This window comes from Pleurodeles waltl, chromosome 3_1 (assembly GCF_031143425.1).
Source record: "Pleurodeles waltl isolate 20211129_DDA chromosome 3_1, aPleWal1.hap1.20221129, whole genome shotgun sequence".
Lineage (NCBI taxonomy): Eukaryota > Metazoa > Chordata > Amphibia > Caudata > Salamandridae > Pleurodeles > Pleurodeles waltl.
In genome coordinates this window covers 1,006,446,439-1,006,464,045 of record NC_090440.1, presented here as the reverse complement: position 1 = coordinate 1,006,464,045, position 17,607 = coordinate 1,006,446,439, and the positions used below count along the sequence as shown (strand labels likewise).

Here is a 17,607-nt window from a genome sequence, read left to right as displayed (position 1 = left end):
GTTTATCAAAGTTCCATCTGATAATTTTTGTAATTGGGCTTTCAGTAAAACGTTTATTCTCTCAATCAGTCCTGCAGCTTGTGGATAATATGGAATATGATAAATCCACTCAATATTGTGTTGTGAGCAATAATCTTGTACCAATTTTCCTTTGAAATGTGACCCGTTGTAACTCTGGACTTGGAGTGGGACTCCATAATCTAACATTAACAAGTCCAGTCTTGATGGTGTTGTACTGAGTGGCACGTTTGCAAGGGACGGCAATCAGGTAACCAGAATAAGTGTCCACTACAGCGCACGCATATTGACATCCGCGAATAGTGGGTAGTGGCTCAATATAATCAATTTGCCATATCTAACCCGGCAACTTCCCTCTCCCCAACTGACCTTTGACTGTTTGCGGAACAGATCTCTGTTGTATGTGTTGACAAATACGACACTGCATGATCATGTTTTTTTATAAGTCTAGGGGAATGTGCATCCCTCTAATCCCTGCCCACCTGTAAGTGGCCTTCTCTCCCAGATGTCCACATTTTTGGTGCGCCCACTTAGCCATCACCACCAAGCCAGAATCCCTTGCTGCCACTTCAGCTTCTGAGATTTTGGCTTTGTTGTCTGCAAGGGAATTGAACCATCGTTCTAGTGAGTTGTTGGGACAGTGGGCATCTACATGATACACAGTAACGGTACTTTGCTTTAGAATTTTCCAAAATTTCTTCCCACAATTCCTTGCCCCACACCTCCTTAGAATGTATTTGCCAGTTATGTGCATGCCATGTGGGAAGCCAAGTGGATAGTTAATTGGCAGTAGACCAAGAATCAGTATAAAAGTGACAAGTCCCAGGCAATTCTTGTTTCAGTGCCTGACATACAGCGTACAATTCTGCATATTGACTACCCTTCCCTTCTCCTATAATAGATAATAACTTCTTGGTGACTGGGTTATATGACACTGCCTTCCAATATCTTTTGGCTCCCACATACTTGGCTGAACCATCGGTAAACCATATGCGTTTCCTATTGTCAGGGGACAAGGATTCAAATGGCTCACCCCATCTCACTAGTAACTCTTTTATCTGTGGTACCTCCTGCACCCTCTCATCATCCTGCACTGGTCTAGTGTCATGTAGAGCTGCTGTCCCTGCTGGTCCCACTTGGGCCCTGTCCTGTATGTACCATTTCCACCTGCTAATACTGGCCTCCTGTGCATGTCATATGCGGTGAGTTTTAGATGAACTCGTCACCCACTGCATTATTGGAACCTCCGGTCTTAGAACCACATTATGAGCTAGGGTAATTTGCCCATTAACCACTAGAACCTAGTAACAAACAAATAACTGTTTCTCAAAAGGAGTATATCGCTCTCCAGCATCAGGTAGCTTTTTGGTCCAGAAACCCAAGGGCACCCTCGTTCTTCCCTGTTTTTGCCACATGCTCCAATTTTCATGTTTCCCCTGAACAGTTACATGCAACTCAATGTCTACTTTCTGTACTGCCCATAAGTCTAAAGCCTGTTGAATCACCTCCTTTGCCAAGTCAAACGCACATTGCTGCTGCTCTCCCCATTCAAACTTATGTTTCTTTCATGTCACTTTGTACAAAGGGGCCAAAATCTGACTCAAGTGAGGGCTATGCTGCCTCTAAAGACCAAACAATCCAATGAATCACTGAGTCTCCTGCTTAGTGCGGGGAGTGGCACATTCCAAGATCTTTTGTTTTCCCTGCTGCAACACCTCTCTATGTCCCTGATTCCACTGAATTCCCAGAAACTTCACATTTTGAGAGGGTACTTGTGCCTTATCTGTATTATTCATCCATCCCTTGCCCTGCAAGAGTTCCACAACCCAATCCAGCTGAGTCTGCACCTGTTCTTGTGTCTATTCCTGGATCATCAAATCATCAATATAATGGGTCAAATGCTCCCCTGGTATGACAGATACTTCATCCAGGTGTTCTTCCGCCAGCCGGTGTCAGATGGTGGGGCTATGTATATAGCATTGGGGTGTCTTAGCATCCAGAATTGTCTGCCGCTGTGCGACAAAACTGAATTGCTCTTCACTCTCAGGAGTCAGTGGTATAGAAAAGAAAGCATAAGCAATATCAATGGTTGCATACCAGGTCCCTGTATTCTTTTGTATTCTTTCAATCAAAGTGGTGGTGTCGGAGACCGCAGAAGTCAAAGGGAGTGTATATTTATTTAATTTGCAGTAATCAACAGTCATTCTATAGCGCCCATCACGTCGGCGCCCATCGGCTACAGAGGATTATTCCATTCAGTGGTGACTGGAGCACCACACCAGCCTCCATCAACTACTGTATAGTCTCACTTATTTCCTCATATCCTCCTGGAATTCAATATTGTTTCAAACGAGCCACCTTGGTTGCTGGGAGCACCTTCATTGGGGGTATCTTCAGATGACCCACCCTCATTGCTGCCAATGAAATGTATCTCTTTGATCCAAATTGATAACAATCATCATCCAAATATAAAGTCATCCCCTTCTGAATGTCAATTCACAGTATATACTCTGGGAGGGGCACTATCAGAACAGTATATTCTTTTTTTTGGTGTTCTTCCTATCTTCATTTGAACAGGAGCAAGGCAAATTATTTTATTTCCCACGGACATAGAGAGTGGTCGGTCTAACAGATGGTAAGCATCACCAAGGAAAATAACAGTTTTCATTCCCTCCTCCTTAATTCTCTGCATTGCATCTCTTAAGATGTACCAGGGCTTGACATTTTGTGGCCCATCTTATTCTGTAGGATACTTATGCTAGCTGCATTAGGGTGATCTGTTGGTTACCCTGATAACCCGAACGACTCCTATATTATGAGGTAAGTGTACAAAATGTAGGTGTGTCTCCAATACCTAACATCACTCCAGATGCTCCTGTGTCAAATAACGCACCATCCATGTAAGTAATGTTTCCCAGATCTCTGCTTGAATCTGTCCATAATATCATTAACTTCTTGCAGGGTGTAATCTTCTAGGGAGTGCATCTTAATTCCTGCCGGATTCTGTGGAGTGTCCTGTATCTTTCGTCTAAGTTTTGGCTGTGCATGAAACACTTTTGTTTTATGTGGCTCAAGCTGGCCCCCACCTTTTTTAAATGCTTCATCACTGGAATCTGAAAAATCAGTGGATTCCCAGATATTTGTATACCATATTTTTGGGTCTCAGTTTAACCCTGCTTTAGCAATAGCTAAATGAACTTTATTTTGATTCATTTTACTCCTCCATTTCTGATACCTGTATTGAGCGACTCTGATAGCTGCCTTCTCTGCTACTCATTGATAAGTATCTGCTTTATCTTGTAATAACTTATTCGGACAAGACAGCATGGTTACATTATTTTTAGCTTCAATTAGCTGCATCTCTCGGTTTGGGTTTCTTGTTCTAGCTGCCTACATTTCTCATGCACTTTTCCATAATCAGATAACAGGATCCAGCTCCATATGCCTAAAATAGATAAATCACATCCCAGTTCTAGAGGTACTTTCTATAAACAGAGTAAACAGTTTTGTCTCAGCATCGCTAAGACATCCGTCCCAGCTCTCGCATAAACCTGCACCACTAGACCGTTCATTCGTAAGACTATTATAAGGTTTTTTCTCCCACACTGGAATCTCACTTGAAACCTCATAAACCACTTTTGACTTCTTACCAACCATTTTTCACTTTTAAATCTTTCACCTCGTACTGCCGACTACGCTGATTTGTTCTGCTTTGCTTCAGACAGAGAGAACGAAACCTAGCAATGCAGCACTCTTAGTCTGAGTAATGAATTTATTAGGGCACTTCCCAGGTTTCAAATACAAAGCTGCAAAAATAATAACATGAGCACTTAATTTGAATGCAATACCACAAGTGCAGCTACTAAAATAATCACAGCAATTGGATGATAATATTCAGAAAAAAAGCAATACATCAACAATGAATATATACGCAGAAACTACGTATATTTATGCATGCACAAAGTAAAGTTAGATATTAAGAATTAAAAATGCATCACCATGGGGATCGAATCCAACATGATTCATGTCTGCCATCATCAAGCTGCAGAACCAGTGACAGCTGAGACAGGAGAAACCACCCCAGTGGGATTATTCTGGGCAATGCCTCCATTCTCAGATATGAGTTCTACCCCACTATCAAGCTTCCCTACCTTATATGCCTTAAACAAACTTAAGAGGAAGGTTCTAGAACCCCCCTTCCCATCGAGTAAGTTGTGAAATTCAAGAGCTGGCACGCAATCGATTGGCCAAGTCCAAAGGTGTCTTTCCAAGTCCAAGCAGTACCCTTCTATGCCATGAACATTCTCATTTCTCATCCTTGTACATTTTTATCAGTTTTGCGTTCCCATGTTATGTACCCTTCTCTGGTGAGAAAAGTGAAAACACGTTTACAAGCTGTGAGTGGAAAAATACCTGCACCACCAATGTGACAGCATTTAAAGCTAAGCACAAAATGTAGTCAGTGGTCAGGATGGAGTTTTTGGTTAAATACAGATTGCAACACAATAGTCTATTTCTGTTTATCTCTTCTGCTGTGGTTTTGAGATTTGCCAGTCAATTACAGGTTTGCCAGATTTGCCAGTGTCATGTTGTGGTCTGGTAGTCACAGACTGTCCTTGCTTGGTCTTCATTCTCAAAATGTTAGCTGCCTCTTCTTTAGATCTTAGTAGATGTTTTTTACCTTCTTATCCAAAAGCTAAGTCACTAGAGTACTGCCACATATTGTTCTTCTTTTTTTAAGCGTTCAGATTTGCTTAACACCTCTTCTTTCTAGTGTGCCCTGCTCTACGTATAAGAAAGATTTTGCCTTTGGGGCCTGAGTCACAAAGGGCCTCTGGAGTTGTGGCTGAGGCTCTGCAGTAATAACAGGGGTTCCACATTTGCGGCCGTTTGTGAATCAAGCACATAGGGGGTCATTACAACCCTGGCGGACGGTGTTAAAGCGGCGGTAAGACCGCCAACAGGCTGGCGGTCTTTTTTTGAGTATTATGACCATGGCGGTTACCGCCATGGTCATCCGTCGTTTCTCCGTTCCGCCCGCCAGGGCGGAGATGACCGCTGGGCTGGAGACCTGGGTCTCCAGCCTGGCGGCCGTCACAATACCGCTGCCAATATTTTGACCCGGCATACCGCCGTAGATTTCCAGCGGTAGGAACCGCCATGAAAACCATGGCGGTAAGCACTATCAGTGCCAGGGAATTCATTCCCTGGCACTGATAGGGGTCTCACCCCACCACCCCTGCCAAAAGGTGGCAGGGCCCCCGCCCCATCCCGACCTTACCTTACACATACACACCTGACACACACGTAGGCACCGCCAACACACATACACGCACACACACCGACATACATGCCAACATCCACACACACAGTCAGACACGCACACCCACATTCAAACATACACGCACACATCCATACAGTCATACCTACAGACATACACGCACTCATTCCCAAAACACGCAACACCCCCGCAAGCATACACGCACTCACACACCCCCCTACATACACAGACGCACACCCCCATGCACCCACACAACACACAACACCCCACCACCCCCCTCCCCTAACGGACGATCGACTTACCTGTTCCGTCGATCCGCCGGGAGGGGACGGGAGCCATGGGGGCAGCTCCGCCGACACCACACCGCCAACCGAACACTGCCGCGCAGAATCACAGGACTTGATTAGCTGGGCGGTGTTCTGTTGGCGTGGCGGTGGAGGTGGAGCAACCTTCACTTCCCCGCCGCCCACCAGTATGGCTGTTGGCGGCTCTCCGTCGGAAAAACGACGGAGGGCAGCCAACGGTCTTAATACGCCGAGCGGTAAACCGTCACTACTGGCGGTCTTCCGCACGGCAGTCCCTCTGCGGTTTTGTTAAAAGACCGCTGAGGTTGTAATGACCCCCATAGTGTTTTGGAAACTAATTTTTTTACATCTTCTTGAGGCCTGATACACCTCTTTGAGTTATTAGAATTAGTGAAATTTCACAGTTACATCTTGTGGTCTTTGATCTGCCTGTATGCGCCATGGCCCTACTCTACGAACACTATCAATCATCACTCATGGGTGTAAAGCACCTAATATTGAAGCACACAGATTTTGTAAAAAAGAAGTTTTGATTCTTACTCGCATGTGTTGAGCGGATGTGGATGGAGACAGACGCTAGCCGTCCCATATTTAGAAGAAATCTTGGAGTTGAGGATGCAGAGACCAACGTAGGACACATACAAAGGATGTTGGACGCCATTGCTGGGTGGAGCGTGGCTGAGAGGACCGAGGAGCAAAGCACACTCCAGGCGAGGTGCAGGGGAGGGGAAGCAGCCGTGAAAGTAGAGTGCAGCCTGCCTCATCCGCGGCCTGACCTGGCCTTCCCCTGACCTATCCAACCCTACCAGAGCTGCATGCCGCAACCATCCGCGCCAGCATCCGGTTTGGCCTAGCCCAGTCCGGCGCTCCAGCACGCCGAGGGGTAGGCAACAGGAGGAGCATGTGCTTTGAGGCCAGCACCCAACACATCAAGGGAAGTTGAAGGTGAGGCGACAGGGGCACAGGGTTTGGGGAGTGCGGTGTGCAGGTGCTCAAGCCCCCACTCACCCTCAGTCGATTGCTGACCGTGCTCCAGCCAGTGGGCCAGCAGTGCGGTGTTTGGAGCCAGGCAAAATGTGGAGCCAGCAGGAAGGCAGGGGGGTTTGCGGGTCGACATTCAGTCTCCAGTTGCCTGGGTGTGGTGGAGCTTATGGTGCCCGACACCTACCTGGACATAGAGGCGCAGTGGCTTAAGTCCAGAGGCCTAGGCATTTAGGAGCTTCACCAGACCACTTAGCTAGAAGTGAGTGAGTCAAGCGCCAAGCACTAATTCATACCTTGCCGCCTGGACAGGCCCAGCATGGCACATCACAGGCCTTAACACAAACTTGGAGGTGGTTCAAGAAACAGTGAGCAACTGCAGAGTACCATACCTCACAAGCCAAGGACATTTATTGAGGGTGCAAGCTACTTCAGGGCTTTAGGCCGCAGCCACCTTTTAGCACAGAAGTGGCCTGTGTTAGACCGGTGCGGCTTGTGCCTGAAGGAAAGCTGCCAAGCACCTCATCACCACATCACAGGCACAGGCACTCAACTCTAGCTTGGCCATCCAACTACCGGCAAAAGGAGCAGAGGAGCAAGGATGACACTAACCTGGGGGAGTAGAAAAGCGGCAAAGAGGTTAAGGCAAAGCTCCCTGGGACCAATGGACTTAATGGTCCAACCGAGTGGAACCCTTCCACTAACCCAACAGCAACCAAGAAACCTGTCAACGACTCAAATAAATCAGCTGGACATCACAAGAAAGAGGGATACAAAATCACTGACTTTCTGTTTACTAAGCCGGTGGACAAGTCCATCCCAGCTCTCACTGGAATTCACTCGGCATCCCTGCATATGGATGCTGATACTGAGACAACTCTTGCAGTGACAGAGAGGCCCCTCCATGAGAAGGAAAACTTCAGCAGCAGCACCCCAAGCACCCCAAACGCAATAACTATAACCAACAGGACTCCTTCTCCACTTTAAATCTTAGCAACTGGAATAACTTGAGCCAGAACTCCCCTCTACAGACTCCACAAGTACCACTATTATAGCAATTACAGCAATCACTGCAGGGAGGAAGTATCCACAAATGCATAATGATGCATGATCCACCTCTAATTGACCTCTCTGACACTTGCACCACAGTTTTTTTAACTGAGCTGATTATCTACGAGGGATCTATTAATGCAGCCCAACCGTCTAACACCAATGCTACCCAAGGAGGGGAGGAACATTCGGAAAATCCAACAGCCATCCTGAAACAGTGCACCACCAGTAGTAGCAGCTCATTGGTGGAGGTGGAGGCATACCCCTCCTCCAACCCATGGCGCCTTCGTGTCCTAGCCAAGCAGGATCAGTCAATGCGCACGGTGTTGGGCTGTATAGAGCAAGCAAATGTCCCAGCAGACACTTCTTTGGAAGCTAAACTCAAGGAGGACCAGCCAGCTTCCAGGGAGGCTGGGGCCACTTGGCAGGCCCTCCTATCGACCATGAATGCAATGTTGGCATAGGTTTATTATCAAGCCGACAAACAGGAAACTCAGGTGGACCTGCTCAACGTCTTGGCAGTGGGTATACTGAGTATCGACAAGCAGCTTCAAGCGTTGAATGACCTGATAAGAAGGGTTCAGACCCATTCTTACACAAGTGTTATGCCAATGTGTTTCTATAGGAGACAATTCACCCAAGACCATTGAAATTCTAAATGACATCTTGACAGAAGTCAGGGCCCAGGTCCCCAGATCTCAGGACAAGCTTTGTAGGAGGGAAGGGTCTGTGTACAATAACTACCTTGATAAGAAAGGCGCTGACAATGAAAACAGAAATTCACAGGCTACTTGCTTTTCCCAGCAGGAGGAAAACCAGAGCTCATCTGGGTGCAGCAAAGACTCCAACACTCAAGCAACAAGTCCCATCAAGGAAGGGCTTGCAGGAGAAGCATCAAGCACATTAGCAGCAAATGAGGTCTCTCTTACAAAAAGGGAAAAGAAAGGGCAAAGGAAAGCTCGGAAGAAGGCCAAGGCGGCTCAGCAAAACAGTATCTGGACGTCATTTGCAAAGTCCACTGACACGCAGGGCAAAGACCCTGAGGCGAAAGATGAGGGAGACATGTAGGATAGCAGTATATACCTCATGCAGTAGATGACAATGCAAAAGGTTAACCAGGATAACTCAACACACGCCGTTTCTGCATGCCGAAGTCAACCATCTCAGCAAAACCAGCCACTTAAGGATATAAGGCCATTAAACGGGTGCCGGGCTGGAAACCCAGTTCAGTGGGAGCTCGTGGCAAGCATCCCCCCAGAAGTGGATCCTAACATCTGTCAGATCACTGACCAAGGGAACCGAAGGGGCAATGCTGGGTGGGAAGCCTTCAATTATTGTGAAAACAACCAAACACCTGCAGTATTTGATCAATGCCAGTCCTCACAACATCTTCCACAGTCAAACACCATGCCGAATATCGACAAGAAAAAACACACAAGGAATGATACTAATCTCAAACTGCCGAAACCACATTAAGCCCGCTAGGTGGTCAGACCTTACAACAAACAGAGGCTTTGAGCGACAACAAACTCCTCTTCATCCCCCAGTACAATTCAAAAGGTGCCTTTGATATCTTAAATAGATGAACAATCATCAAACTTATAAATTAAATTTGGCCCCTAGCCCAAATCACTAAAACTGAGCTGCAGACAGTGGAGTTTGTTCGTCATCCAAATAAGAGGGTCAAAGAGGCAACACTTACATCCTGGGCCTCTCCAACCACCACCGCCCAAATACTGCACACCGAACACCTTTAGGTCATGGGGCATCTTTTTTGCTTTGCACTAATGACCAAGCTGAAATGCTCATGCACTGACAAAAAATCTGTGGGATGCACTTCTTAGTCCAAAAAATACATTTATTATTTCACTAGGCAAGGTTCCTAAGATGACATTAGCATGTTGAAAGCACACATTTCAAAATAGTCACAATATTGAAATGAAAACATGCATGAATGATTCTCCACTGCAATATACACAGCAGATATATGTATCTATATTGTAATGCAAAGCAAATAATGAATTAAAAATTTATCACCTTAGGGCCTGTCAGGTGCTTCATCTTTCTCCTGCCAGCAAGCTGATGACCCCGTTCAACTGAGAGAGAGATCTCTACCCTCACAGGAAATCTATATCAGGCATCTGACGTCTGAATCCTGATTGAGGTCTCTGAATCTCCTACTGTCGAACTGGGTCTCTTTTATATCTTAAAAAAACAAAGAAGGAGCTTTATGGAAAAACGCCTCCTGTTGCACAAGAAATATTCAAACACGCTGGCTAGTTTAAGTATGCTTTGAAAATAGCACATTGAGGTTTGGCCACAATCCCAGGATCTCAAGTCAAAGCAAGGCCGTTCCCTGCCGTCTGAGTACATTCTTTTCAACCAAAGCCCTTGGTGAGAACAAAGCACAAAAACAGACAGATAACGTGTAAAATCACTGCCAGCCTTTGACATGGCAGTTTCTAATGCTACAATAAAGTCAATAGACCTTTGAAGTGTACATTTTCCATTTGTGCCTTATTTTCAAGGTCCTCTTCGCTCAAGAGTGCTATCTCTAATCTGTCTTCCATTCATCAGGCCTTTGTCTCTGAGTCTTGATATTGCATTTTTATGGACCTACATTTTAGTTTCCATCTCAACTGTTCAGTGCCTACTGCGCCAATACCCTGACATAGCTCCTGTATCTTACCTCCAAGGTCTTCCCTCAGTTTTTGCTGATTTATTGTTATATCATCCTTAGATTCATTATGTAGATCTTGTTTGAACATCTGTAACAATTCTAGAAGATCTCCTTTTGTAAGTGCCATTGTTAGTGCTTATCTATTGGAAGGAGATTACTGTTTTGAATTTAGTCTCTGTTCTGTGTGAAGCTTTCTACTTGCCTGATGGCTATAAGTGTGTAAGCAGATCCTTTTTTATGCCTTTTCTCATTTTCAGTATTACCTCATGTGCCACTACCCAGTGTTAGGGCCTGGTCCTACTCAGATCCTCCCAGTGCACCTGGTCAACACTTGATGAGCCAAACCACTTCTCCCTGGCTGCTGACCTCTGTGCTGGTCTCCAGGTTATTACGTGTAGACTCTTTCTAGGCACCAGCCACCATTATGCCTTCTTTAAAGCCCATCGAACATCTCAGGAGCTCCTTATGTTGAAGGTATGGCAGCAGTGGGACATACTGAGGGGAATATGCATGGCACATATTTGAATAAATGGTGTCTGTCCATCTTTGGCAGAGTCTGTCTGTCTTCTTGATATGGCCTGTGTATGTCCAGGCACTCTGGGAGACCCCAGTCACTATTATATAGTATGATACTCTCATTAGACGAAAATTTGGCTGGCCTCCAACATCACAGCACATCATCATCTGGAATGGAAAAGCTTAATTCTCTTTCATTTTTAACTGTTGGTTCTGCATTCTTCATGTGCTGGTTTATCTTTCCCATTAGCGACCTCGTTGTGTCGGATCTCCCCTCCACTCCTGCACAGTTTCCCTCTGCAGTACTTTGGGGCTGTTGCTGGTAGTTCTGCATCTTTTCTCCTGCAGATCACCTGCAGTGGCCATCACACTCCTGGTCTTGTGTTCCAGCGCCATTTCCTTCTACAGGTAGGCCTCTGCCTCTGGGCTGTAGTCCCCGGCTGCTGTTTTGCCTGTGCTGCTCGCTCCTATGACTGTGTGTGGGGCCTCTGATTGCCTCTTCCCTGTATCTGATAACTCTTTCTACAGCACCACCTAATATACTTTTAGCGTCAGTGAGAGCTCTAGCTAAGGTCCAAGGGAGCTCACAGGAAGAAGCTCGGAGGAGATGTGTCACCTCCATGGCTACGCCCCTCATAGATATGTTCTTTTAAAATATTTTTTGAATTGGTATAGGGTATGGATGGATTTTTCCAAGATTACTTTTGATGGGGGTTTGCTGCTCTTCCACTGAGATATTAGTTTTGACCTCCTGGGATAGTGCCATGTTATACACATTCCACCAGGGTATGTGGAATTTGGGTTGGTGCCTGTACCCTAAATGGTGCATGCAACTAGCCCAATTATCTTTAAAATAGTCTAAGAAGTCTGTTAGTTTTTCTTACTTGTTTGGTAGAAAGGTAATTCTAGCAATACATCAAAATGTTTGTAGTGTGTGTTGGTGGTACATGCGCTAGGACAACTATCTTTTTGATTTCAAAAGCAAATTGAGTGTTAGTAGAGTAGTCTATAGCTCTGGTGGATTTTTGAGACGTTTCCATCAGGCATTATTGAAATAGCACTCAGAGCCTAGTATTGCTGTATGAGGATATACTTTAAGGACTGTTTGAATCAGTGCTTGTTCAAAATGTATATTTGTTGTGAACAGTAGTTATTGTTTCTTCGATTATATTGTCGTAGTGATCCCAAACATGTGGTGCTTTGCTTTTTGTAACAGTAAAAGTGATGCATAATTTGGGTTTATTATTTTCATTACCATAAAGAATGAAGTTCCTTTTGTGTCAGTTATTTTTAGGTGTTCAGGAATATCTATGGTCTCAAATCTACTTGGGGCTCTTGTGGCTTGCCGTTTGGTTCTTCTAGTTTTAGTCATTTCAAATTTGGTATTGAGGGTTACAGTCCCATTGCTGCCCCAGAAATAAATGAATAATGTAAAGCAACCTAGGACTTGGCCTAGCAGTTCGGGCTCGACTGTTAACATGAGGATCAGAGTCAACACTGATTTGCATATGGCTGAGTCCAAACTGAGGTGGCATGGTAGGCAAAAAAACAATGGCGTTGGATGTGACCTGAGGGTTCGCCAATGGCTGAGATTAATTCAAACATTACATCCATCACCTTGTTATTTTTACATTTGGTGCCCTAAGTGCACGGGATGCCCAGACATGGTCCCTGGGCTCACTGTGCCACTGGAACTAGATATACCTGTTTAAAGAACCCTAACTAGGACGAAACCGGGCCTAGGTTGCTTGTGTTCCTGTTCAGGGAGAACCTGACCTGGCAGTTCTGGCTAGACTGTTTTCATGGGAGCAGGGTCAAGACTGATTACATATGGCTGAGTCTAAACTGAGGTGGCATGGTGGGCAAAATAATGATGGATTGGGATGTGGCATGAGCGGTCGCAAGTGGCTGAGATTAATTTAATCATTCCATCGCCTTGTTCTTTTTACTTTTAGAACATTTCTGCCCTTATATCTCTTGTGCCTGTAGCCTGACCTGGGTCACATGACTGGATGTCACTGCCAGACTTTGTGAATTCCTCCCAGACAATCATATAAGAGAGGAATTAGGTGTGAGTGAATGGCCCATCTTCTGGTAGGATGGGTTGGGCGGAGTTGAGACCAGCCAAACTTACAACAGAATAACCTGTGCTCTGCTTTTACACAAAGGGCCTAATTGTCATTCATTCATTGTCATGTCAGCTAGCTTGAAGCCAGGGCAGGGGAGGCAGGAAATTCCATGTATTTCAAATCCACAGTCTAGAAGCTTTTCCTACCTTGCAGAACCAGTAGTTAACCTCAGACACCAACTCTTCAGTACACTTCTGGATCTGTGGATACTCTGGCAGAAAGAAGAACTGCTGTGCTGCTAGAAGGACTGTCATTCTGCCGGGCTGCTGCTCTACAAGACTGCTGACCTGCTTGGATTCCTGCCCTGTTTGTCCTACTGCTCTGCTTCCTTCTGACTTTGGACAAGGACTAAATATTTAACTGTTACAGGGCCTCCAGAGTGACTCGCAAGGGCTAGTTTGCTGGTCACCTCTTCAGAGCGGCGGGGTAACACAAGGTTCCCTTTGTCTTGAACCCTCACCTCAACCAAGCAGTGTGACACCTGACCCTCCAAGGTGTGCCTGTCCAGTCCTGGACTCTTGTAAGTGATTCTAAAGGTGCCCAGATAGCCAAATCTATTAGATTTATAGCAATGTTTTAGCTAAAAACTGTTCTGAGAACCAGGATGAGATTAGGACTGACCACCTATCTGCCGGAGGTGCATCGCCAGTCAAATTAACTATGCAGATTCTCCCGCTAAGCTAGGGGACCTTCACCAAAGAAGTATCTGACCTTGTGGAACAGCCGTCTGCCATGTCCTGCTGGAGATTTTTGACTTCCATTTCAGAGACTAAGTCAGTATGTAAAAATAAAATCTTCATGCCGCTTCGATCCAGGACTATCCACTGACAACCTTTCTGCAGCCTTATCCCACTGAACTTTGACTTCTCAGAACATTTTTCGCAAGACTTTTTCGAAGTTTGGAGGTAGGCGCTGACCGGGCCCATTCCACTTCTTGTGTCTGAACTGCTCTCCATTGCAGTCAGCCATATTTTTCAACTTTGACCTGGTCTTGGACAACTAGATATCCACGGTTGGCACTTTGATCTTTTAGGTGCTAGCTTTTACTAAAATCTTTAAAAATTCATAACTCTAGTTCTACTAATTAGATTTTTATTGTTTCAGTGTCAAATAATGTATTGAAATTTACACTTTTTAAAATTGGTTTAATATTTTCCTGTCTTGTGGTTTCACTTTATTACTGTTTGTGTGCTGCATAAATATTTTACACATTGCCTCTAAGTTCAGCCTGACTGCTTTTGGGCCAAGTTACTTGATGGTTAAGCGCAGGTTAATTTGGGCTTTGCTTGTGTTTCACCGTAAGAGTGGTTGTGGTTGCTTCCTCAAAAGGGTTTCACCCCCCTCAAAAAGCAACCAAATCTCCAACATTGGTGTTCACTGGTGAGAGCTGGACTTGTGTTTTTGCTGTGCCATGCAGTTATTTTGAAGTACACTAAAATCCCAGTTAAATAATTTGATTCCAATTTGAGTTTTTCAAATTCTCCTTGATTGGCTTTTTTGTTTTTTTCCAGACCTACTTTCATTTCTACCTTACTGTCTTTGACCATATCTGCAGTAACGGAATTTGAGCTGGCTAATCTGGAAAGTGTGTTATGGTTTCACTTTATTAATATTTGTGTGCCCCATAAATACTTTACACATTGCCTTTGAATTAAGCCTGATTGGTTTTTGTGGCAGGCTACCCATGGTTAGGCACAGTTTAAGTTAGTGACTTTTTGTGGTTTACCCTGCAAGCGATCGTGTTTCCTGACCAAGACTCACACCTCAGTCAACCAACAATCCAGTTTCTAACAATCACTATTTATTAATTCTTACTCTACTAAGTCTCCGTGTCCCCCCCACCCCAAACTGCTGAACCTTCTTTGGCTATTTGGGATAGTTTGCCATTAGGCCTCTATATTTTCCCCACATAAACTATCCATGCCAAATTTGCATCCTTTTTCCAACATCCCAGGGATCCTAAAGTACCCCAGGTTTGTGAATTGCCTGGGAGAGGATCAAGAAATTAGCCAAAATATAGCTACATTTTGAGTTTTTTGGGGAACTGCGGGGAAAAAGTGCTGCAGAAGTACTTGTTTTTTCCTTCAAATGGCACAAACGAAAGGTTTATGGTGCAAAAATCACCATCTTCCCAGCTTTCAGCAACAAGCAGACTTGATTCAGAGAAGAACCATTTCTTTACCACTGTTTTGGCATTTTACTGGGATATAGCCCATTATTCCTATTTTTGTGCTTTCAACCTCCTTCCAGTTTGTGGTGGAAACAGGTATGAAACCATGGTGGATTTCAGAAAGCTATACTTTTCTGAAAACTAGAGAACATTTTGAATTCAGCAAGGGGTTATTTGTGTAAACCCCTCAAGGTTTTCTCAAAGAAACTAAGGGCCTGGTTCAGAAGTTGGCAGAGAGCAATACTCCATCACAAACATGATGAATATCCTGTCCACTGTATTATGATCCTGTTCTATCCTATGGAGATCGTAATATGGCGGACGGGATATCAGTCATGTTTGTGACAGAGTATTTCCTCTGCCAACTTCTAAATCAGTGTTGAAATAAAAAAACAATTAATTCAGTAAGAAAACATGTCCATTTGTGACAACGTTTTCATTTGTAATTTCTTGTCACAATGACTGAATTACAAAAGCAATATACCGTTACATCTAGTAGAATCTTTTGGTTGCGGGGATGTAAAGGGTTTGTGGGTTTTCCAGGAATTTAAGATACCAAGAGCCAATAACTGAGCACTAAGAATAGCTATCAAAAAAGCTATTGTACTTTCGAAATAAGCACAAGATATGAAGTTTAGAAGTAGTGGTTATTTGCACATCTCTGAAAATTGTGTGTACCCATACTCGCATGTGAACTAGAGGGCATTTCTCAAAATATCTTCTTTTTTGGAAAACACAAATGCAGAGAATACAATTGGCAATAACATTTGTTCTACTATTCTGTGTTCCTAAGCCGCCCAATAAAAATGGTTCCACACTTGTGTGGGTAGGCCTAGTGGCAGCTATAAGAAGGGGCCCAAAACACAACATGGACACATTACATTTTCCCACTGAAAACTGACCCTTTTTTGCAAAATACCTATCTGTGGAATTTGGGCCCTACCTCAGTCGACACCTAGGGAAACCTAGCAACCTGTACATTTTTGGAAATTAGACATCTAGGAGAATCCAGGGTGGTGTGACCCCCGGATTTTCTTCCCAAGAAGCCATTTCAAGCCTCAAACGTTAACTCAAAAACACATTTTCCTCAAATTTCTGTGATGCAAATTTCTGGAATCTGCAGGGAGCAACTAATTTCCTACCACCTTCCATTCTCCCAAGACTCCCGATAAAAGTGGTACCTCAGTTATGTGGGTAGGGCTAGTGGCTGCGACAGGAAAGACACCAAAATGCAACATGGACACATCACATTTTTCCACAGAAAACTGATTCTTTTTTCAATGTAACTAGCTAGGGATTTTGGGCCCTAGCTCAGCCAGCACCAGGGGAAACCTAGAAAACCTGCACATTTCTGAAAACTAAACACCTGGTGGAATCTAGGGTGGGGCGACTTCTCTGGCTCTCACCAGGTTTTATTACTCAGAAGCCCTTGCAATCCTTAAACTTTGACTAAAAAACACATTCTCCTCACATTTATGTAATGGAAATGGAATCTGCAGGGAGCAACTAATTTCCTATCACCTAACATTCCCCCAAATCTCCTGATAAAAATGGTATCTCAATTTTGTGGCTGAGCCTAGTGTCGACGACAGGATCGGATCGAACTGAGGTCAATGAGTGTCCCTTTGCGAGGACTCCCATTGATGTTAATTTGATAAGTTCCTGTTGCGTGCACTAGGCCGAGCCACACAAGTGGGGCAGCATTTTTATTGGGTTGGTACAAGTGGAGAAATGCTGGGTGGAAATATTTTTGTGGATTCCTTCTGGGTCTGGAAGTATACGTCAAAGAAGTGCAAGGAAAATGTGCAATTTTAGTCAAATTTTGAGGTTTGCAGGGTGTTGTGGGTAAGAACAGTTTATGGGATCCACAAGAGGCATACCACCTTGTACTACTCTATGTGTCTAGTTTTCAGACATGCCTGCGTTTGATAGGTGTTCCTGGGTTGTCGGCAAACCCAGGCCCAAAAACTGCAGCGACTCCTTTTGTTGCTGTTGCCACATTGCGCCGTGGACCCTGCCCTTTCGAGGGCACTTTTCCCAATCACACAGGCGAGGTGCCATTTCTATCAGGAGATATGTGGGAACTCTGGGTGGCAGGAAGTTTGAAGTTCTCAGCAGATTCCAGTACTTTGGGAGATCCACCTTGGAGTCCCCCTGTTGTCTAGTTTAGTTCACAAAAATATTTAGAGTTGGTTGATTTTCCCTAGAGACAATGTACACCCTGGCAGACAAATATTACTGCACACCCATATACTCCTTAGGCACACACACATACTGGTTAGATTTGGCATGTCAGTGAATAAGACGTTCACAATGTAAATTTTATTAACAAGACTTCACAAAAATGAAATACATTGTTAATAATTGAAAGTTTAAACTTCTGAACCAATGACTCACAGTGCATGAGCTGTAAAGCCACAACAATGCACCAACCGCTTTACAGGCCGTTCACACACCTTTCATGCATGGCGCACTGT

General features: G+C 44.6%; 1 protein-coding gene across 14 annotated transcripts in view; it reads right to left on the bottom strand.

The window, feature by feature from the left end:
* Positions 1-17,607, bottom strand: part of TANK (TRAF family member associated NFKB activator) — a 549,717-nt gene that overhangs the window by 507,367 nt on the left and 24,743 nt on the right. For 13 of the 14 annotated variants that reach the window (XM_069224232.1, XM_069224234.1, XM_069224233.1 and 10 more), the window contains one exon: positions 9,673-9,840. The exons of the other annotated variant lie outside the window; for it this stretch is intronic. The gene's annotated coding sequence lies outside the window, so the exon portion shown is untranslated. The remainder of the gene's footprint in view (positions 1-9,672; positions 9,841-17,607) is intronic. 14 annotated transcript variants of the gene reach the window in all.